The following is a 23,043-nucleotide window of genomic DNA, read 5'->3' as shown; positions in this document are numbered from 1 at the left end:
TATGGGAAATAAAATATACTTGAAAATCAAACAATAAATTATTGTTCCTAGCACTGGTTGCAGAAATTCTTTTTCTTTTAAACAACTAATTTAATAGTTTTTCATTTATGAGTCACTGGAAGGAAAGTTTTGAAATGGAGGCATCCATATACAGCAACATTTCTGGTTTATTAATTTATTTATTAAACACTATACTTTGAGTTTTTTGACAGATGAAAAGAATAAAAAGAATTATAAGACACAATCTTGGGGCCAGAGAAATAGTATAGTGTAGTGGGTAGGGCCCTTGTCTTGCACATGGACAACTGGGTTCAGACTGTGGCACTGTATATGCGTCCCTGAGTAGCTCAAGGAGTGGTGATTTCTCAGTATAACTAGATGTGCTCCATGATTTTTTTCTCTGCCACCCAAAAGTAACAGATATAGTCTCTGAATTTGAGGGCAACCCAATTTGATGAGAAAGATGAACTTAAAAACAAATACTTCATCACCGTGTTATCCAACACGTATAAAGGTAGGTGTTAATTTATCAGATGAATTAAGGAAAGGCAGAATTTTCCTAACAGGGATGGACATAGAAACTATTATGCTGAGTGAAATAAATCAGAGGGAGAGAGAGAGACTGAGAATAGTCTCACTCCTTTGGGATTTAAGAAAAATAAAAGACATTATTGTAATGATATACAGAGACAATAGAGATGAAAGCTAGAAGATTGGCCCATGATATGAAGCTTACCACAAAGAGTGATGAGGGCAGTTAGAGAAATAACCACACTGACAACTATCATAACAATGGTAGTGAGTGAGAAAAATAGAATGCCTGTCTGGAATACAGGCAGGGGCTGGGGAGGTTGGAGTTGGGGGACATTGGTGATGGGAAGGTTGCACTGGTGAAGGGGGGGTGTTTTTTTTATAACTAAAACTCAACTACAAACAAGTTTGTAGTCATGGTGCTTAAATAAAAGTATTATTAATAATAAAAAAGAAAGATGTGTTAACAACAACAACAGCAAACAACAAAGAATCAAAGGAAGGCAGAATTTCCTCTGCTTGATTCAGCCCAATATTTTCTATAGAGTTTTTTCTCCATAGAATAAAATAGTTTTAGTGTTTAACTGTATTTGGTGAGATAGATGTACATACATCTTTAAGGATGGTGCCAGCTGTTCTCGGATATAAAATTAATTTGAGGTTCAACTAAAGTTAATCACTAAAGTTAATCTTACCTTTACTGCTTAATTTTTGATATTCAAAATAACTAAGCCAGTTTTTCTCTCTTTTTTGTGTGTGTGGAGTTATAGGGATGGGCTGCTTTGAGGGGAGTTCAGGAGCTACTTCTGGTTTTGTGTGCAGGGGTCACTCTTGAGGGTGAACATACAATTGGCTGAATAAATGCACCTCAATTTCTGTTTTATCTTTCTAGCCTGTAAGTCAGTTCTGTAGTGCTATTAATTTTCTAGACAGGGAACATATTTCTGATTCCCTTATCCCATTATATAACTCCATAAATGACTCCATGTAGTTCCCATTTCAGCAAATTGTCCATATTTTCAACTGTGTTTTATGTGTTCATGTCAGGATCTTTGCATATAATGCATATGATGTGGGGGGTTATATTTTAACTCATAGCATCCTGCTCTTTGTCAAGGTGTTATTATTTTATATAAAATACTCTTTTAAATAAGATTGAATTATAAAATACTCCCATTGGCATTGTAAAAAGGCTTCTCTATTCCATTCCATGAGAATTTTCAATTCAGAGGAGACTAAAGTCACTCTTCTCCTAGAACATACAAAGTGTCACTTGGATGTTTCCTGTCCCTCCAACCCTCTCCTAAGTTAGACATCAGGCTGATTTCTGGATCCTAACACCCTCTACAGCTTGTTAAGAACCCAAATGGTAATTGAATCCAATGCCATTAATTAATAAAGTAATTCATGTTCAAGAAACGAAAATAAATTTCCACAGAGCTCTTAGCTAATTAAGGAAAGAAATGAATTTGAAATCATGTCATTTAGTGTTGAATATAGGAACTTTGTAAATTTAGCACATCACAGATAAATATCCAAAGTCTTGAGAAATGACACTCCTCAGAGACACACCACTGGTCTGCAGCAACTTTTGTTGTAAACAATTTAACTCCAACAGGAACCAGGTTGAGGACAATGGAAGTAAGCCAGACTGATTGTCTTCAGTAATTGGGATTTGTGGTAAAATAAGAGCACAGGCCCTTTCCCGATAGGGGGATGGGAGTGAACTTCTGGAATTCCCTGTGGAAGTATGTGCTCACCTTTTCAGATCATTCGTTGTTTAAAGGAAACCAATGGACCTGGCTTATTTAGAATTATTTTTACTTTAAGTGTGAGAAAAAAGATCTAATTTTAGGGCTCAGAGATAGCTGAAGTGTTAAGGGTTAATTCTTTGCACTTGCAAAAACTTGAGTTCAATCTTTGACTTTGTATGGTCCCTTCTAAAATTGCAGTAGCCATTGGCAGTCCTACAACCAAGAACTAGTTTATCATCAGCCCTAACACTGAGCAGTCTGTCCCAGTTGATAGTGGCTTTCAGGCCTCCTGAGCACAAGGGAAAGTCTCTCCAAATTATAAAACTTAATAAAGTAAATTTTTGTATTTACTAATAAGTCCTATAAAACTGGTCAGGCCCCTGGCCAGTTGAAAGCTTCTGAAAACTGATATTTTCTCTTCTTCATCAATGATTTTCTTTACTTCTCAGATGTTGTTTCATCTAAAAGCTGAAAAGCATTCTTGAAAACAAACAAAGCTTTGGCAATACATAGTTAAGGTTTTTGTTGAATTTCCCCAAGCTTTTTTTGATGCATTTTCACGCCCTGAATCCATATGTTTGCCATCATTAATTTTTAAGGTTGCTGTGTAACGGCAGTGTTTGCAAAATTAGTCATCATTGGTACTAAATTTTCTTACTGTTTGGATTATATGAGCACCAGAAAAGTTCTGTGAGAAGGGCCTAATGTGTCAGTTTGGGAAATGGATCAGGATTTCCACTTGTTAGAATTGAACTTCCAATTCAATTTGAATATGAGCAGTCGCAAGTTTAGTGTGAGATTATATATACTGGTGGTTTATCAGACTATAGCAACAGCAGCACACTTCACACACTGATTCTTCCCTTAATTTTCTGGGCTAGGTGAAAACAAATATTTTAATATCTGATTTTGTAAGACAGTGAACGAATCGACTTCTGACTTTAAGAACAAATCATTCACTTATCTCTGCATCAAGAGCTTGCCAATTTCCCTTTTATTCAATGACCCCTTTATTTTCACAGGATTTTTTTTTTGCCTGCACAACTATGGATCCCTAGGTTCTTCTGTTAGCATTATTAAGGTGAGATTTTCCCATATGCAAAGAACAACTTCACCCTTGAAAACACTTGGTTTTAAAGGTGGCTTTCCTTAGACAGCTGACAATGGCTTCTTTCCCCCTTCTCTTTCTGTTAGGCATGCCGCGCTCTGGCGGTGTTTTTCATTCTTTGCAATGCAGAGATTGTGCAAAAGACAATAGGCTTATTTCTAATTTGGTGTTTCCAAAAGCTTGGCAAAATAAAAATAAGATTGTATTCAAAAGTTGAAAAAGAGCGTGTAAATAGCAATAACTGAAATTTGTGATTAAACAATTAACAAAAAAGAACCCTAAGAAGTCATTAAAAGTATAAAGAGGGAGGCGCTTCCTGCTTCATCATTACTGGGTTTGGACTGCTATAATTGGGCACTGATGGAACACCAAACACGTGGGCGACAGCCTGTAAACGGCTTAGTTGGAAATAATCACTTCCAAGTGCATTTTTTTTTGGTGGGCATTTCTTCCTGAAAAATTCCAATCTTGGGTCTTTAGTCTAGTGACAGGACTCAAGAAAACGGGCTCTAGGAACTGTGCTTGTTGCAAACTATGGTAGAACAAACACACGTGGAAATAAAGCAACTTGAATTTGAAGCTCATCATCTCTCCAGTTGCTGCTGAGACCTTAGGCAAGTCTTTGCCATAGTTTCTTCATTTATATAACAGCAGTGATCTTTTTTTTTTTTTTTTTTTTTTTTTTTTTTTTTTGGTTTTTGGGCCACACCCGGTAACGCTCAGGGGTTACTCCTGGCTATGCGCTCAGAAGTTGCTCCTGGCTTGGGGGACCATATGGGACGCCGGGGGATCGAACCACGGTCCGTCCAAGGCTAGCGCAGGCAAGGCTGGCACCTTACCTCTTGCGCCACCGCCCGGCCCCTCACAGCAGTGATCTTTTATCTTTTATAGTAGCTGTGGGAGTTGGTGATAAGCCATGCAAAGTCAGAGAACATTCTACATACTCTGGAAAAGGTGTTTTGTATGTTCATTGCTATTAACTGTTTTCATTTTAACCTCCTCATTGTTTTGTTAATATTGAATAATTTTAAGGATATTTAAATATTATAAAGTTTTTAGAAAGAGGACTTAAAAAGCATCAAGCAGAAATGTACCAATCTGGGGCCGGACAGTGGTGTCTGTAAGCAGTAAGGTGTCTGCCTTGCACACGCTAGTCTATTGTTCCCTAAGTCAGGAGCAATTTCTGGGCACATAGCCAGGAGTTACCCCTGAGCATCACCGGGTGTGGCCCAAAACCCAATATATATATATATATTACATATATAAAATATATATATTATCCCAATATATTGGGATGATATTGTAATATTTAGATTTAAGCCAAGCAAATATTTAGCTTCCAGTTAAAAATGTGCCACCTGCCTTCTACCCTCTCTTACATATATCATTGAAAGTGGGATGATGGAAGGTCTTCAGTTACACTCAGAGAGTGCCTTTTAATTTATAGTTTTGAGCATCTACTTCTAGAAGAACTTCTAGCTTTGAACCTATAAACAACAAGGGTATTTTACAACTTGCACTCAAGATAGTTCTTTAAGATAGTTCACTGCAAACAGACAAACACATTCATAATCTATTTTTCTTGGGATTTATCTCTTTTCAAATAGAGAGATAATATCTTGCACTATAACAGATACAAGTTGAAGATTATGTGAGAACAGCAATGTAAAGATAAAGAGATCTTTTCACTTGTGAGAGATGAAACAAGTTAGTGAAGAGCAGAGAACAAAAGTGCTCTCCACCAGCAGAAAGTATATTTGATGACCTAATGCAAATATTATACACTTTTGAAAGTGCTTGATATTACAAGTATCATTCTGCAGTGTGCACTTCTCTGAGCACATTTACTCTTTTATTTTAATCCACACGATTACCACTTGAAATGGAGAGTGTTGGATAAGAAATCAGATAAACATGGAAGATGTAGCTGGAGTGATAAGGGTAATGCTGAGGAAACATTCTCTCTCAGCAGCCCACAGAGGATTTAGCAGCTCCCTTATTGTCAATGAAATGCAGCAGGCAGTACAAAGGAGATCAAACAGGCAAGATAGTTATAGAGCAGCCTTGTACAAATTAGAAAAATTTAAAAAATTTAAAAAATGTCCAGTGTACAACCAGGCACATAGTATACACTTAGTAAATGTCAACATTTCACTGGTTTCTTTCCTTTTGCAAGGAGAGGCTGTCTGGGCTACACCTTGTGGTGCTCAGTGTTAATCCTGACTGCACTCACTGGCTTAGGGGGGCAATGAGAATGGGACCCTGGTTATATGTGCAAGGCAAATGCCCTACCCACTGCACTATCACTATGTCCCCTAATTGGTTTTTTTGGGTCCAGAATAGTGCCACGAAGTGGTAAGGCTTCTTACTGGTGCTACTATAGGACGAACTGAGTTTTGATCTCCCAGCGTCCCATATGGTTCCCCAAGCCAGGAGCGATTTCTGAGAGCATAGCCAGGAGTAACCCCTGGATGTGATCCAAAAAAAAAAAACCCAAAAACAACAGAAAAGGAAAAATTAAAGGAAAATTCCTCCTTGCCTCTAAAAGTATGGCATTATTGCTAAGTAGTAGTATATTAATATATTAGCATCTATTATAAACCATGAATATTTTGATGCAATTTCTTTGAACTTACATTTTATTACCTAAAATGAACATTTTCCTGGAACAGGGGGTCCACTATATGCTTCTTATATATGAGAACTTAGTTTTTTTTCTCTAGCACTTCCTAAGAAAATCTAGGAATACAAAAGAAGATTTTTAGATCTATTGTTTGGTCTTCATCTTCTCAAAAATCTAGTTGTGTGCTTAGAAAAATAGCTATGATATGTAAATAGCCATGATACACAAAGGAATAACATGCCACTGTAAGAAAGGGCAAAAATCATTTAGTTTACCATACATGAATGGATCTAAAGGGAATTATGCTGATAATAAAAGGAATAGATACAAGATAAACTCACTTACATGTGGATATTTAAATGTATAGAGTAAGATAGCAACAAATGGTCACAGGTAATAGAACGGTAGGGTTAGTCCATAAAATTTTTGGGATAAAAGGAGGAGGTAAGACAGGAAGGCTCCTTTGGGACTTTGGTGGAAGGAAATTAATACTGTTGGTATGGGGATATGGAGTTGGAATGATAAAAGAGTGATTAAAAATATTGTAAATCACAATACTTAAATAAATATTTTTCAAAAAATGTTTAGCTGGAGCATGTCAGGATGTCTACATAAAAACAATTGAAACAAATGAGCAAATAAAAAAAAATTAAAAAAAATTAGTAATGAGAGGTGACCTGGAACTATTTCCAACTCCAAAGTCATTCTTATGACTTTTAGTCCTTATGCTCACAATTTTCATCCTAGTGCTTTTAAATCCTTGATGAAAATTTAGGTTATTCAACAAAGGTGGTGGTCTGAAATATCTACATTTTAACATGTTCTTAGGTGGCAAAGAGGTTGCTGATTCACAGACTACATTCTGAATAAAAGGATCCTACTCATCCAAGTTTCTTTTTTAAAAAAATTTTAAAGCAATTTATTTATTTATTGATTGATTGTTGTTTGGGCTACACCAGGCGATGCTCAGGGGTAACTCCTGACTCTGTGCTCAGAAATCACTTTTGGCAAGCTTGGAAGACCATATGGGATGCCAAAGAATTGAGCCAGGTTCGTTTTGGGTTGGCTGAATGCAAGTCAAATGCCTTACCACTGTGTTATCTCTCTGGCCCCTCATCCAAATTTCTTAACATTGTGTGGCTCAGTTCAGAGAACTAATCATGGTCGGGTTGATTTTTATGCCTGTAATTCGTAGCCTGAGCCATTTACAGTCATTTAATAATATCTAGATATAAATTGGAAAGCTATTTTGAACAGGTAGAAAGGCTTGACATACTAGCCATTTATTGACTTTCCTCGAACGTTTAACTAAAGCTAAGTTTAAGACAACCACAAAGTTGCATAACTAAGCCAGCAGTTGTTAGAAATAGATTTTTAAAATTCCAGGCTTATGAACCATATTGTTAATTGACAATTAAGAATGATGTGCATCTATTGGGCTAGTTTAATTAATTCTTTCCCTTGGCTGATCAGTAAGTTTCAGGAGTGAGCACAAATGTTTATTTGGAGAGCTAAAGAACGTGTTTATAGTTCTGATGATAAACTAGAAGGTCATTGTGCCCAAAGGATATTTGTGCCTGTTTTGGGGAGAATTGTAAAGGAGTATATTATTGTGGGATGGATAATGGTGGGTTCCTTCTACACTTTGCAATTTCATAGCAATGATACAGCTGTGTACAATGGGAAACCACCCAAACACTTGGCAGAAGTAGAATACCAATGGTTCATTTCTAATTAAACTTGCTTATTTTATTTTTTCTTGGTGTGTGGATGGCCGTATTTCAGGTCTGCTTTCATTCTGTAATACCGAGAATAAATGTTGGCAAAATAGAAAGTTTTCAAAGAAAGTCTTTCACAAAATTTTCATCTTCCAGGATCTATTTTTCCCGGAGCCTTCTCTTCCTCCATCTATGTCTTCAGATGAAGTATGCAGTGCTTCATCTTATTTCCCTCTGACCTTCTATGCCATATTCTTAGAAACCTACCATCAACTATCATAAATCTATAATACATAAACAGTGTTGCTTTTACAAAGCACATTTATATTTAAATTCTTATTTTAATTTTATATTAGAAAATTTAATTAAGATTATTAGACATTAATAAAATATTAAGATTAGAAAGCTTCATAAAATTTAACACTTGAGTACAAAGTGATTTGAACTTAAATTTGTTATGGGAAATGTATTTGATTGAAGATTTAAATAATTCTGGTTAGCTTGAGAATTATTTGAAGAGTAAACTCACTTTATACTTTGCTGATAACTGGGGTTGGAAAGATAGTATAGTGGGTAAAACTCTTGACTTGTACATGGCCCACCCATGTTCAATTTCCAGAACTACCTACTTTCTCCTAAGCCTCCCTAGAAATGATCCATGAATACAGAGCTAGGAGTAAGTCCTGACTGAGCACTGCAGGCTATGGTCCAAAACCTCCCTCCCAAAAGAATGGATATTTTTTTTCATAACTGACCAAACTTAATAAAAAATTCTTATTGTCCCAGAAAAAAATCTCTCTATCTTCAAAATGATTTAAATGGGAGCATACAACAAACGTCAAAGTGAAGGCAGATTGCACCACATTGGATCATACAAAATACCTTCATATTTTAAAATTTTCTCTCTCTACATTTTATGTTCAAATATCTTATTAGAAGATGATTGTAGAGGGAGGAAAATGACTAGACAAAGACATACAAAGAGGTGGTAGTTTTTTTTTCAAATTATTTTTTTCTTTCACAAATATTTGTTGAGTGGAGTACATATATAGGAGTGTGGATGCAATAACAACAACAACAAAAAAAAACAGTTTCTCATCTTGTAGTAGGAAAACTGCTTTTTTTCTAGATGCAAACTAAGTTTAATAAACAAAAATAATAGCACAAAAAGCTCATGTAGTAGCAAACAGCTCAGTAAACCCTCAGACAATGACTTCAATGGCTCTATGGTGAAATAGAACATTTTTCAGAATTGTTTTTATTGAAGTATTGGAAAACTGCTTTTTTTTTATCTCAAAACAATAAGGTCCTTATGAAAGAAAAAATATTTTGTAAAAGCCATACACTACCATTTCATATCTGGACAAGTATTTAAATACCATGTTTCATAGACTCACTGGGTGACTTTTGTATGTAGACTCTGGTAAGCTGTCCCACCACCAAGGACAGAGACCAACTATGCTAGCCCTATGATACTGACTACAGGATCAATGAAGAATGAATTTCTCTTTGTTTCAGAAACAAATGATCTCAAATAACCAAATTATCTTTCTCCTGAAAAAGATAATTTCATTTCCTTTTATTTCCCAAATCAACAAAGGGACAAGTAATTCCAAATTGATCCAAATATCATATACATTTCTTTCCTGATGCTCAATTTTTGTAGATTTTATATCTCAATGGTAGAAAAATGAGGAAGCGATAAATAACTTCTTGTGACTCTAGTTTCTCCTTACAGATTATTAAAGGCTATTAAGAGCACATGTCTTATTTCCTTTTAAATGAAAACTGTTCAGCTCTCCCCTCCTGAAAAAAAATTCTCTAGAGTCAAATGTTTGGCTAATTTCTATGCAAACTTGACTTTAAAAATGAAAAAGCTCAAATTGAGACAGTTAGGCAGAACACTGAGAAGATTCTGTTCAGCCACAGAAAACCAAAATTATCAATGTCTTTTCATTGTGCTTTTAAAAACAAAGCAACTCCCAACCAAAGGTGGGCTGTATTACTTGGGCCTGTGCAGACACAAACATCAAAGGGTTTCCTGAGTAATTAGTAATGTGAATGCAGCTGTCACATTCAAAGATGTGTACATATCTATCCAAGCAGAGGGGAAATCGTGTAATTAATTTTGAAGCTGTTATGATGTTTCAATTGATTTGGATCAGAAAAAGGAGAACAATTAAGAAGAATCAGAAAACAATATCCCTTTTAGTATTCTAAAGGGAAGAGAAAAATTAAATAGGAGTTTAATTGAAAAATTCTGATCTTTATGAAGGAACCAGGATGGTGCGTAGAAAGAAATCCTGACTTAAAATACAAATTTGAGTACAAATTGGGGCTCATCTTGGTCAGAAAAGTCTCAATTCGAATGATCACAGATCCTTCAGCAAAGTGTAAGGGGCAGAAGCCGAAATGTAAAATTATTTTGGCTAGTCATTTCACCCCAAACATATCTAAATAGCACCAGTGCATAATTATTTTATGGGATAAATAATCCATATTAATTTCTAATGCAGTTTTAAGTATTATCATAATTCCAAAATCATTTTATGAATGTTTTTTGTTTGTTGTTTTGGGGCCACACCCAGGGTTGCTCAGGGGTTACTCCTGGCTATGCGCTCAGAAATCGCTTCTGGTTTGGGGGACCATATAGGACGCCTGGGATTGAACCTCAGTCCGTCCTAGGCTAGTGAGGGAAAGGCAGATACTTTGCTGTTCCGCACCACCGCTTCCACCCCATTTTATTAACTTTTATGATCTATTTTATCCTTTATATTTGGCTCTACCATAATGAAAATTGGTATAAATATGGCTGTTTTTATAATATACATCTTGGTAAAGCATTATTAGTAATTTCCTTATTAACAGACAAAGACATACTGATATATTTCCAGGCTTATAGTATAAAATAAAAAATTTAAAAACAAAAGAAAATTTAGACAATATTGCATATAATAGCTAAATATTACATGGCATTAACAAATGTGCTGTCACTAGATATATCAATTACTCATAATGTAGTTAATCAATAATTTAGTTTGCATTCTATACTTATAACCTTACTACTATTTCATCCTTTCTTTCTACAGAGACTGCAAGAGTTTCTCCCCCCCTCCTTTTCTGTGTAGTTTTTGGGACACTCCTGGAGAAGTTCAGGCATTACTCCTGGCTCTGCACTCAGGAATTACTTCTGGCAGTGCTCAGGGGATCATACAGGATACAGCGGATCAAACTTGAGTTGGGTCAGTGCAAAGCATTTGCCTTATACACTGTACTATCTCTCTATAACAGCAAGAATTTTTTTTGTGTCTTTTGTACTGAAAATTCCCTTTGGCATGGGACTATTTAAAAACCAAAAACAAACCTAAAACTATACGTCATGTGTTCTGGCCTACCCCTAGTTCTATGTTCTGTTCTGGTGCTTGGGAAATCATGCTATATTATGATTAAATCCATATCTCCTGCAGGCAAAATTTTTTCTCAACACATTGAACTATCTCTACAGTACATGAGCAGGTATTTTATCAAAAAATTATGTACAGTATCTTAGTATTTTCAATATCATGATTCTTGATATTAGACTTAAACTGATATTAGACTTAAATAAAGAATACAGGAAAATACAGACAGAAAAATGTCAACCACAGATTCTATTGCTTAAAATAATGGCCTGCTTTGAATTGAAGTGGAATTTTTGTCTTAAAATGAGACTAAAATTAGTATTCAATAAATTTTGTTCAAATTGTATAATTCATTTTCTTCTGACCTCAAATCTCATTAGCCAGTTTATTAGGATGATTTTTGAAGAAAATTGGAGTTAGAGGAAAAGAAATGGACAAAGGGTTATGTGTTATGGAGATAATAAATTTTGGTCTTGGGTGAAATAGATTTATGTCCAGGAGATAGAATTTTCCTTTTTTGTAAAAACGGTATTTTGGTTTTCTTGAATTCAATGTACTAATTTTCTTTGGACAAAGTGTTTCAGGTCATACTAAGATAAAGAGTCACTTCTACTTCATTTTTCATAAGTAGAGTGAGCAATAGGGCCTACGCAATGGACAAATAGAAAACAACCTGGTATAATATGCAAGATCATATTTATTTTACCACCACATATTATGATATGGGAGTAGAAAAGATTCAGTCTTTGTTAGGCTTTTCCTCAGGCCCCTCTCTCCCCTCTAACACCACATAGAAAAGTTAACTAATATTGACTTGTGGCACATTCTTGGAGAAGCTGGGAGGAAATTTCTTGTGCTTCACACATTCTAAAAATCTCTTTGATTATGGGATGAGAAGGACATGAGCAATAAACAGTGTATATTAGTAAGATTTGAGTGATATACGTAGAAACCTCATTATACGTACCTTAGTTCTTGAACATGTTCTTTTCTTGAAAGTAGATGTTCTGAGAATGACATTTGCATTTTCATCTGGTGACCATAAATCTGAGTGATGTGAATATTAAAATGAGTTATTTTTTTTTAACACAATCACTTTGAGAAGTGTATGTTTGGGTTAAATTTAATAAAAAGGAGACTTTAGATATAAGATGCTGGAAAAGCTGTTACTTCCTCCAATAATCCCTTGTTTCCTATCCCATTACTAAGTCACCATGTGACTATACAGTAGAGAACTTTTTACCTGGTCACTAAGGTCTCTGTCTCCTTGGCAACGAAACTTTCAAAGATTATAGGGAAAATGTTTTCTACAGCTTTGGAGCCATTTTAATACTTACAAATGTCAGAAGAAAAGAATGTACAGTCCCAAGGGTACTGGTGTGAAGGGGGCAAGAAGACAGTATTTAGAATCATATTTAGTCTTTATGCATGTGTAGATTTTGAAAGATTATAAATAATGAGAAAAAGTTGTGAAAGTTTTTGTTCATATACCATTGTTTGGCTGCCCCTCAAAGCAGTGAGTCTGGTATTCATTCTGCTTTTTTTTTCTTTTTTTTACACAATTGTGGTTTTTTCTTGTTGTGGGAAGGAGAAGTTTGGAGACACAAATGGCTGAGCTCACAGTTTACTTCTGACTCTATACTCAGGAATCACTTCTTGTGTTGTTCAGGGTATGTGGTGCCAGGGATCAAACCTAGCTTAGCTATATGCAAGGAAAAGGAATTTCTTCCTTCTGTATTGTCATTACAGCTTTACATACCTTTTTTTTTTAAGCTCAACATCCTTTTATTACAAAAATCTCAACATATTGATCATACCTTAACCTAATAAAGATGAATATGATTAAAACACAACCAGCATCATATTCAGAAGCAGAGCACTGAAAACTTTTCCTGTAAGATTGAGAGCTAGATAAAGAGGCCTGAGGCTGGCGTGATAGTGCATTGGATAAGGTGGTTTTGCCTTGCATGCAGTTGACCTGGGCTCCATCCCCAGCATCCCATGCATATCTTTTTTTAAAAGAAAATAATTTCTTATAATTTAATTTATGGGAATGAAGATGGCTAAGTAAAATGAATCACAAGTATGAATGCTAATTTTGTGTGTGTGTGTGTGTGTGTGTGTGTGTGTGTGTGTGTGTGTGTACCAAGGAAGAGAAACTAGGACCTCACACATGCAAGGCAGCAAGTACTCTGCTACTGAGCAAACTAAATCTCTTTTTTCTAACTCTCTCTCTCTCTTTCTCTCTCTCTCTCCTTCCTTCCCTCTCCTTCCCCTTTTCTGTCTCCACACCCCCACCCCATCTTTCTTTTTGTCCTTGACTCAGAAAAGGTATTATTTAAGAGAAGGATAAGAAAAGAAAATAAGTCAAGAAGGATTCCAGGTTTGGGGAGGGGTGTCATTAAACAGATTCCAGGGAAAGACAGAAATCTTTCTCCTTTTATGTATTTTTAACAAAACACAGCAGGGGAGGGGGCGTGTTGTTGAACACTTTTCATTGCGTTTAAAACAGGCAACATTTTTGGTTCCTTAATCTGCTTCTTGATTGCACTGAACGTGAAAATGTGCTTGTTTTTCACTTCTGCCCTTTCTTTATTGTTTTGAGGGTCAGGGGTCACATGCTTGATTACGGTGCTTGCACACTTAGTTGTGCTTGCCACAATGATAAAGTTGTGGTTCACATGTTAAGCTGAGGTGCACTAGAGACTATGTTGCACTGCTATGGTATTGGGAATTTTAATGGCAACGCCACCTGGATTGCACTGAGCAGGAGGAGAGCTGCTGGAGATGGAATATGCAATCTCATATTTGGGTTGAAGTTCTCTAACTTTACGCTTCACAAATTCTTCTCCATGATTCTTACCTATCCAATAACAGTCCCTTCCTAACACAACAGCTGAGTACAGGAGAAGGACCAACTATCTTTTCATGGTGATGAGGAAATTGAATCTCTGGACTTTGTTTTGTCACTCTTGGCTCTCTTTGAAATTGTGACTGATTCCTCTTCTTAGGTGGCATCTGCTAACCACTGTTGACATTTTCATCATTATCCTTTCTTATTTGACTGTCTTTCTCACCTTTTTGCCCTTTGTCACTATTGTTGAAATCTAAATAGTCTTGTTTTGTTTTTTAACCTTGTATGTTTCAGCTTTGATAACCTAAACAGGCATGATTGGGGAGGGAAATTAAGACTATTAGCAGGATTAATATCACTACCATTTTGTTAGTGGGCTGGCTTTGGATTAGGGCTTCAGGGAAAAACCATAAGACCTATACAAGAAATTGTTCAAACAGATTTCTGAATCCTCTTCTATTACAAAAGAATTATTGCAAAGTGACTGTTCTCTATATAACAATAGAGTGGAGAAGTGATTGAGAAGAATCCTCACAGACAGACAGAATCTGGCCATGATGCCTTTAGTTGATGTTAATGAAGAGACACTTGTTATTTGTGGCTAACTTTAACACCATTCATCATGAGATATTCTGATGTCAGATTCCTTTTGACTTTTTCTGATAACCCTTTAATTATTTACTAGAATAGAGATGTTTTAGGGCATGGAAGGGTGGAGGGAAGAAAACTGACATATCTGAACAAGGGAGTAATTTATAATGGAACTAAAATATTCATAAAATGACAACTCAGATACTTCAATTAACACTATCTATTCTACTTCCATTTCAAATAGTAATTTGCAGCCTCTAAATAGTGTTTGTTTTGCAATGGATGGTGCATTTCAGAACTGAGCAGACAAATTTGAAGTCAGTAGCTTTTGTGCTTGGTTGATCCGTTCAGATCTGGGGTAGAAAATGGATTGTCTATATTTCAGTATAAATAGCAGAGTTGGGAATTCTGTTTAGTGAATTCACTTTCTAAACCAATGACTGTTAAACTATTTTCAAAAGTATGGGTCATTTATTTAATATGGTTATTTGACAACATTTTGCATGGCTTTTTTGTTTTCTCTTGTTTTGTTTTAAAGAAAGGAAGGCTTGAGTATATAATGGTCAATAAATAAAAATTCTTAGTTAATTTATACATTGTTATAATTGTTTTTGTGTGGTTAGGTTTAATTTTACTCTATAGTTTGTTAGTTAATTATTTAAAATATGTAAGCAGTACTTAAATAACTTCAAATAAAGCAAAGCTAAACCTTGATAATAATTCACATTATTTAACTCTGTACCCCCTCCACCAAGTTGCATTTGGTATTTTCCATGTTACAGGAGTAATATGAAGCCAGAAAAGATTATGACTTGCATAGGGTCACAAGGTGGTCACATACCAATTAATCTCAAATACAGGTTTGAATGGATTATCCATTAGTTAAAATTTTTTAAAGTAGCAATATATCAGAGTTGTTTTGAAGAAGAAAATGATCTGTGTGTATGCTTTCATAAGACAGATTGTTAAATAATTATTTAAACGTTTTTTGCAGATATATTATCTAGTATCAGTAAAGACAAAGCATATAGAATGTGAAAATATAATAATATGTAATCTTAAAAATCTATAAAGTAACATGTAGATTAAGGTTTTGAGCACTCATAAATTTAATTTCAACATGTTTCATTTGTGCATTAGGTATATATAACTATTATAAATTGTGAACATTAATTATATGTATAATATGCTTTATATTATATTATTATATGCCACATGCGGTTAAAAATAATCAGCAAGTGCCCCTTTTACATGTATACGTGGGTTGCAAAGATGTCCCTTAGTTTATTCACGTTGGAAAAGTTGATGCTTGTACAAAAATGCTGCCAAGTTTATAAAAATATTTGGAGCTTCTCTTAATTGAATTTTTTTGTTATTTTTTGGGGTTCACACCCGGCAGAGCTCAGGGGTTATTCCTGGCTCTATGCTAAGAAATCGCTCCTGGCATGCTCGGGAGACCATATGGGATGTCGGGATTCAAACCACCATCCTTCTGCATGCAAGGCAAATGCCCTACCTCCATGCTATCTTTCCGGCCCCTAATTGGATTTTTATCTATTTTTTTTTTAAAGAAACTTTTTTTGCTTTAGTTATGTGTGAGCATATTTATTCTTAGTTTTTGTTGGGTGTCTGCTTTCTTCTCTCTCCACCCCCAAATCCACCAGCAATATAATGTAGCACCACTTCTTCCTGCAAAGACATATTAAACAAAGGGGAAATTTTACATGTAAAAACAAGCTCTTATCTACTAGGGATAAGAACTCATACTTCTTTACAGCACAGGGACATCTCCCTCCCTGAACGTATGTCATGTGGAAACAACTTAGACTTCAGGGAACTAGACACTGACCATCCAGCCTTGACTCCTGGATCCCAGACATAGAAATGACAGAGTTCTCCACAACAGCTCTAAGAGCCAAATCCCCGCCAGGGCATTCATAATGCTTCTCTGACACCAACTTGCGCCAGTTCTAAATTGATAACCTGACAAGGAGGAAATGGGAACAACTTGATTTAAGAGCAAGTTGTCCTTCCTCATCAGCCAGCGATAAGACAAAATCAGAAAACATGTCACCCTTTGATCTGTGCAAAAGCCAAGATTGCTATATACAGATGACGGGTTGTTACAACCAGGACTGGACAGTACGCATCCAGGGACCAACATCACCACCACCACCAACAACAACAGCAACAAAAAGCTCGTGGTCTATGATCTGTTCAACAAACAAGATCTCCAATTCCAGAGGTCTGACTGATAACAACCACAACTGAATGGGTCTTCCGGAAACATAACGAAAGACTTTATCCCAGGCTCCATCCTAGGAGCAACATAATGATCAAGACCACCAACTACAGAAGATGGATTAAAACAACACTGAAGAAGCAGAACTGCTAGAACCACAAAGAAAGACTTCGTCATAAGCTCCATTCCTTGAGTTGACAGTCACCAAGATCTCTAGATACAGAGGTCTGATTTTACCATCCAAGACGAAGCAGAATTCTTCCATACACCACGAAAGCACCGAGGGGAGAGTAAATGCAAGGAGTCTATAGTTAATCACATGACAGTATACTTGGGGGTGTGTGTGTGGAGAAACCCTGTATCTCCTAGGCCAGGGGAATTCCCTCTATAATACCCCCAATAGTTACTGTGCCTATGCAGGGGGAAAAAGAAAAGAAAAAAAAAGGCACAAAACAATCATTTTTCCACATATTTATTTATCGATTGATCGATTTTTTCACATCTTTATTTTGGTGTAGATATTGAAGTTGATATCTCCAATATTATTTTATTTTATTTTATTTTATTTTATTTTATTTTATCTTATCTTTCTCTTTCTTTTTGTACTCCGGCATGATTTGATTTCAGAACGAGATTATTGTGTGGTGCTTGTTTTTATTGCTGTAGTGCTCACTGGATATTTAATTTGCTATTTCTTTCTGTATTGTTGTGGTGTTTCAATTACCTTTTTCACATCCTCTTTTAAACTGAGGTTGAAAGCCTCTAGAAGGACTTTGCCCATTTTCAGCGTATTTGACTTCTTTTTTTGTACCCCAATCTATTTCTTTTCTTTCCTTCAAACAAAACCACATAACTCGATTTATCTAGCTCCGCCTCTTAAATAGAGGGGGAAACAAGGGAGGCTACCAGGACCAAACAGATATATGATCACTAATAGTAAGCTAGACAAAGAGGGGACCATCTACTCTAGAAGCCCGGGGGGTGACGGTGGGGTATATGGGTTGCAGAAAGGGAACTGGGATGAGGGGAGGACAAATTTGGTGATGTGTATTCCCCTGATTCAGTGTTAATATGTACCTAAAATACAACTGTGAAAGATATGTAAGCCATTATGATCAAAATAAAAATTAAAAAAAAAAGAAGTCTAATGAAACCAGTGAGGTAATTTTAATGTTCCATCTCCAGTACAACTACTTTAGAATAGTTCTACTTATTATTTTATTAGTTAGGACTATGAGCTGCAAACAACAGAAACAGATTCTCAGAGATGTAAGCAGAAAAACAATTTATTGACAGAAAATTCAGTGTTTCGTGGATTTATGATAATGTTACAGAATAAATCATTTTTGGAGTGGAGTGATATGGGACACAACCAGCTGTACTAAGATGCATTCTTGGCCCTGTGATCAGAAGTCACCTATGGCAATACTAGGGCAATCATAAGCAGTCCTGGGAATTCAAACCACAGTTGATAGATGCAAGACTAAGGCCTTAACTTGATCTCTTGGGACTTCAGGACTAAGCTTTTTAAAAATGTCAGAAACCAAGGGAATTCATGCAGTTAATATGTACCAATAATCCTTATGACTTAGCATTGTGAAAAGAGGTGTGTGTGTGTGTGTGTGTGTGTATGTGTGTGTGTTCATAGTTATAGTTCATACACCATCATCAACAGATCCTGGATGATGCCTTTGGCATTGTGTGTGCTATTGCTACTGCTACTCTAGCAAGAACTTTTCCCTGCTCCTACTTACTTGGTTTACTAGTTCCAGATTCAAAATCCTGGTTGGTTCCATATGATTGTCTAAAACTCTATCATGATCCTATGACTTTTTGAACCAGAAGCTAAGTGCCTATTTTCATCACCTATTGATTATTCAATGATTTCTCTTCCAATATTAGAAAGAAATTTACAATCACCTGAGTTCATCCACAAATGTTTCTGAAGATTCTTGGTCAAAATCTTAAATATTCCAGGTCACCTGACACATATATTGGTGAAGTTTTTTGATGTAGTCTTTGTGAATAAAATGGAAATAGAAATGATAGTCACTTCTAAGAAACTATGGTTGAGGATTGCTCTACCTTTTATATTTTCTTTTCTTTTCTTTTATTTTGTTTTATTTTCTTTCTTTCTTTCTTTCTTTCTTTCTTTCTTTCTTTCTTTCTTTCTTTCTTTCTTTCTTTCTTTCTTTCTTTTCTTTCTTTCTTTCTTTCTTTCTTTCTCTCTCTCTCTCTCTCTCTTTCTTTCTTTCTTCTTTCTTTCTTCTTTCTTTCTTCTTTCTTTCTTTCTTTCTTCTTTCTTTCTTTCTTTCTTTCTTTCTTTCTTTCTTTCTTTCTTTCTTTTCTTTCTTTCTTTCTTTCTTTCTTCTTTCTTTCTTTCTTTCTTTCTTTCTTTCTTTCTTTCTTTCTTTCTTTCTTTCTTTCTTTCTTTCTTTCTTTCTTCTTCTTTCTTCTTTCTTTCTTTCTTCTTTCTTCTTTCTTTCTTTCTTTCTTTCTTTCTTTCTTTCTTTCTTTCTTTCTTTCTTTCTTTCTTTCTTTCTTTCTTTCTTTCTTTCTTTCTTTCTCTTTTTTATTAAGGGGGTTAGGCCACATTCTGTAGCACTCAGGGATTAGTTCTGTCTCTGTGCTCAGAAATGGCTCCTGTCAGGCTTGTGGGACCATATGGATGCCTGGGATCAAACCTGAGTTGGCAAGGCAAATGATCTATCACTGTGCTATCACTTTGGCCCCCTAAAAATAATCTATCTTTTTTTTTATTCTAGGCCACACCCAGCAGTGCTCCTGGCAGGCTTGGGGGAAATTTATGGTATGCTGGGGTTAGAACCTAGATTGGTACTACTTATTCTTTCTCTGTATTTTTTTCCCCTGTAGGATCATGTATTGAAATAGTGGAGCCATAAGATGGAAGGATCCTGGAACTCTGAATTTATGATGACATGTAGAACTTCTGCTTCTGACTATAGTATGAATGAGAGGTATTTGAAAATAATAGAGTTGATTTCCTGTTACTATCATTCTTTTGGGGGGGGTGTTTGGGACACACCTGGAAGTATTCAGAGGTTACTCCTAGCTCTGTACTCAGAAATTGCTTCTGGCAGGCTTGGGGGACCATATGAGATGCTGGGGATTGAACCTGGGTCCGTCCTGGGTAGGCCACATGCAAGGCAAATCCCCTACCGCTGTGCTATCCCTCTGGCTCTGTTATTGTTATTTTTAATTTATCTGTGTATCATACTCAGTCTTAACTGTTACTAATTATTGGTACTAATTATTGGTCTGACTCTTGATATAAATATAATTTATATAAATATATAAGTATATATTTATATATAAATATTTATAAATATCAATATAAATATCAAGGATAACTCAAGTCATAAATGGAAAATAAATGAAAAAAATAAATGAAAAATACTCTAAAGTAGAAAGAAAAAAATTCACCTTTGTTTAAAACTTGAAACCCAATTATGAACATGTTTGTAATCATGGTGCTTAAACAAAAATTTATAAAATAAAAACAAAAAGTACAGTAGCAAAAAAAAAGCTGATGACCTTGAAGATGGCACTTGGCATCTGCTATACCCAGCCAGAAAATTTCTAATATTTTTCTGGTCTGAATTCCAGAGAGAGTTATTTGGATGGTGTTATACTGCGTTGGCTGTGTCTTATCTTCTATAGTATTTAATTCTAAATCTTATATGTAATTCTACCTAGACTTAATCTTAGCAAGGCCTTAATCTGAGTTAATATATATGCATTTCCAAAAGCAACCAACCTGATATTTCCATACTTTAACTAGCGTTCATACAAAATTAGTTGTGACACACCCTACAATCATACTCCATAAATGCTACAGGATTCTGAGGTGAGCATTTTTCTACCAAAATGGTCTTGAATTAAAAGCTACTGGGAGAAATGGCTAGAGTTTTCTTAGCTTCTGGACTACAAAAATTTTCAACTGTATATAAATTCAGCCTATTAAAAGATTCACCTTCTCTATACCCCTTGAATAAAATCTATTAAATATTTGAAATCATTTGATGAGATCATATATATAGTATATATAAATATATACTATATATATTTGGAATGATTTGGTGAGATTATATATATACTATTAAATATATTATAAATCTATTCCTTTTATTTTCATTTCCTTTTCATTTTAGTCAAGTTTCTTCCTTTTTTTTTAAAGTTTCTTCTTCTTATAATATGACAGAGGAACCTTGTCAAACATTCTCCATGGCTCTTGGCTAAGCATTATCCCCAAAGAGAGGTCCCATAAATACAGAATGTTTCTAACTGTTAGAGGATTCTTTTTTTTTTCTTGATAATATATTTACTTAAACTGTGATTACGATTAAAAACATGGCTATAATTGAATTTCAGTCACAAAAGAACACCCCAGTTCACCAGTGCAACATTCCCACCAATGCCCCATCTCTCTCCTCTCACAACCCTTGCCTATATTTGAGACAGGCATTCTACTTCTCTCACTCATTAAGATTGTCATGATAGTTGTTAGTGTATTTATTTCCCTAACTGTACCACTACTCTTTGTGGTGAGCTTCATATTGTGAGCTGGTCCTTCTGACCCTCATCTCTATTGTCCTGTAGAGGATTATTGTCTTGAGTTTTAAATTTTAATACCACTGGTCCCACAGAATTTTGTTCTGACAAGGAAAATGAGATTGTTTTCCCCTAAGGTAGTATGGTTATATCTATTAGCTGTATTTTTACATAAACTGAGAAAAATACAGAAAACACACTCTAATACAATTTATTATGGTGGCATCAGTCAGGTGATTAATGGCAGAGTGTTGCCAAAGATGGTTTTACTCTGAGGTTGGCTTAGTGGTGTTAGTGTCCTGGCAAAATAATGTCCAGAAGTCAGATTACCCTAGTAAAACATTATGAAATTTTATATATAACTAGAGAAGCCAATAGTATATGCCTTATTATTGTATTATATATGAGATTTAGGATCATGTAATAAAATATCAGATATTTTTTTGTTCCATTCATCTTTGTACCCTTCCCAACTCCTGAAAAAAATTTAAAATGTTTTTGTATTAAGTTTCAAATTTTTCTACTAAGTTTCCCAGAAAACAGTTCCTATGTTTCACATATATCAGTTACCCAACTCATTTTGGCTTTATGTCACTGTCCTGGACATGAATAACAGGAGATGACAAACTTTTTTTTTTATTTAGTTAATTTAATCCTCTAATATAGAGACATTAATTCAAAGACAAATGTATTATCTGGCATTAATCTGAGATTTATCACTGAGGAGTGCAAATATGTTAAGAATATTAATTCTTCTAATTCATGAGTATATGATGCCTTTCTATTTACTTATCTCTATTTTTCATTAAGGTCTTATAGTTTTTAGTGAATATACCTTTCACTTTACTGGAAAACTTATTTCCAAGAATTTTCTTTTTTTTTAATATTATTGTAAATGATACTCTTTAATGTTTTTATGTGGAAAGGTTCTCCCAGAGAGTGTTGAGGGGGCTTGAGGTCACTGTCAGTTCTTTCAGCTCTATTGTATGAGTCTGACAGTTAAGTCAGTGTTTGGACTAAGTGAAGTGGTACTTCATAGATCCTGCAGTACAGGGATTGCCAGGGCTACAACGGCTTGAAGAAGAGTCTCTCCCACTCTCTGTTTCTCTCTCTCTCTCTGTTTCTCTCTCTCTCTCTCACTCTTTCTCTTTCTCTCTCTCTCTCTCTCTCAATACTTCCTTGCTGGTATAGTTTTTATATGTTGATTTTATGGATTGAAAATTTACTAAATTTATTTATACGTGTGTGTTCATGTGTGTAATCTTAGAGTATTCTTTTTATAACAAGATGTCAAATATACAAACAAAAATTTATTTATTCCTTCCAATTTACTTTCTTTTTCGTTCTTGTTTAATTGCTCTGACTAGGAGGACTTTCAGTACTACTTAGTGAAAGTGTGACATTTTTATGCTGTTCTTCATCTTAGAGGAAGATCTTCCATCTTTTTGTTAATGACTAAAATGTTAGCTGTGGATGTATCAACCTCAACAAGGCTCTTTGAAAAGTGGTTGGTGGCTTATCCCACCAGATCTAGTTCTTTCCTTTCACACTGCCCTTTCACCTCTGTCCTTTCACAATGTTGTATTCCGGTAGACCAAGTTCTTTAAGATTCTTTGTGCTTCTCTTTCTCTCTCTCTCCTCTCTCTCTT

At 35.2% G+C, this 23,043-nt stretch overlaps 1 protein-coding gene across 2 annotated transcripts in view; it reads right to left on the bottom strand.

Annotated features, from left to right (window-relative positions):
* SATB1 (SATB homeobox 1) overlaps nt 1-23,043 on the bottom strand; it is a 1,007,816-nt gene that overhangs the window by 289,618 nt on the left and 695,155 nt on the right. The window lies entirely within an intron of this gene.

This window comes from Suncus etruscus, chromosome 20 (assembly GCF_024139225.1).
Source record: "Suncus etruscus isolate mSunEtr1 chromosome 20, mSunEtr1.pri.cur, whole genome shotgun sequence".
NCBI lineage: Eukaryota > Metazoa > Chordata > Mammalia > Eulipotyphla > Soricidae > Suncus > Suncus etruscus.
Note: the sequence above shows the minus strand (reverse complement) of the source record. Positions and strands in the feature narration are given on the sequence as shown.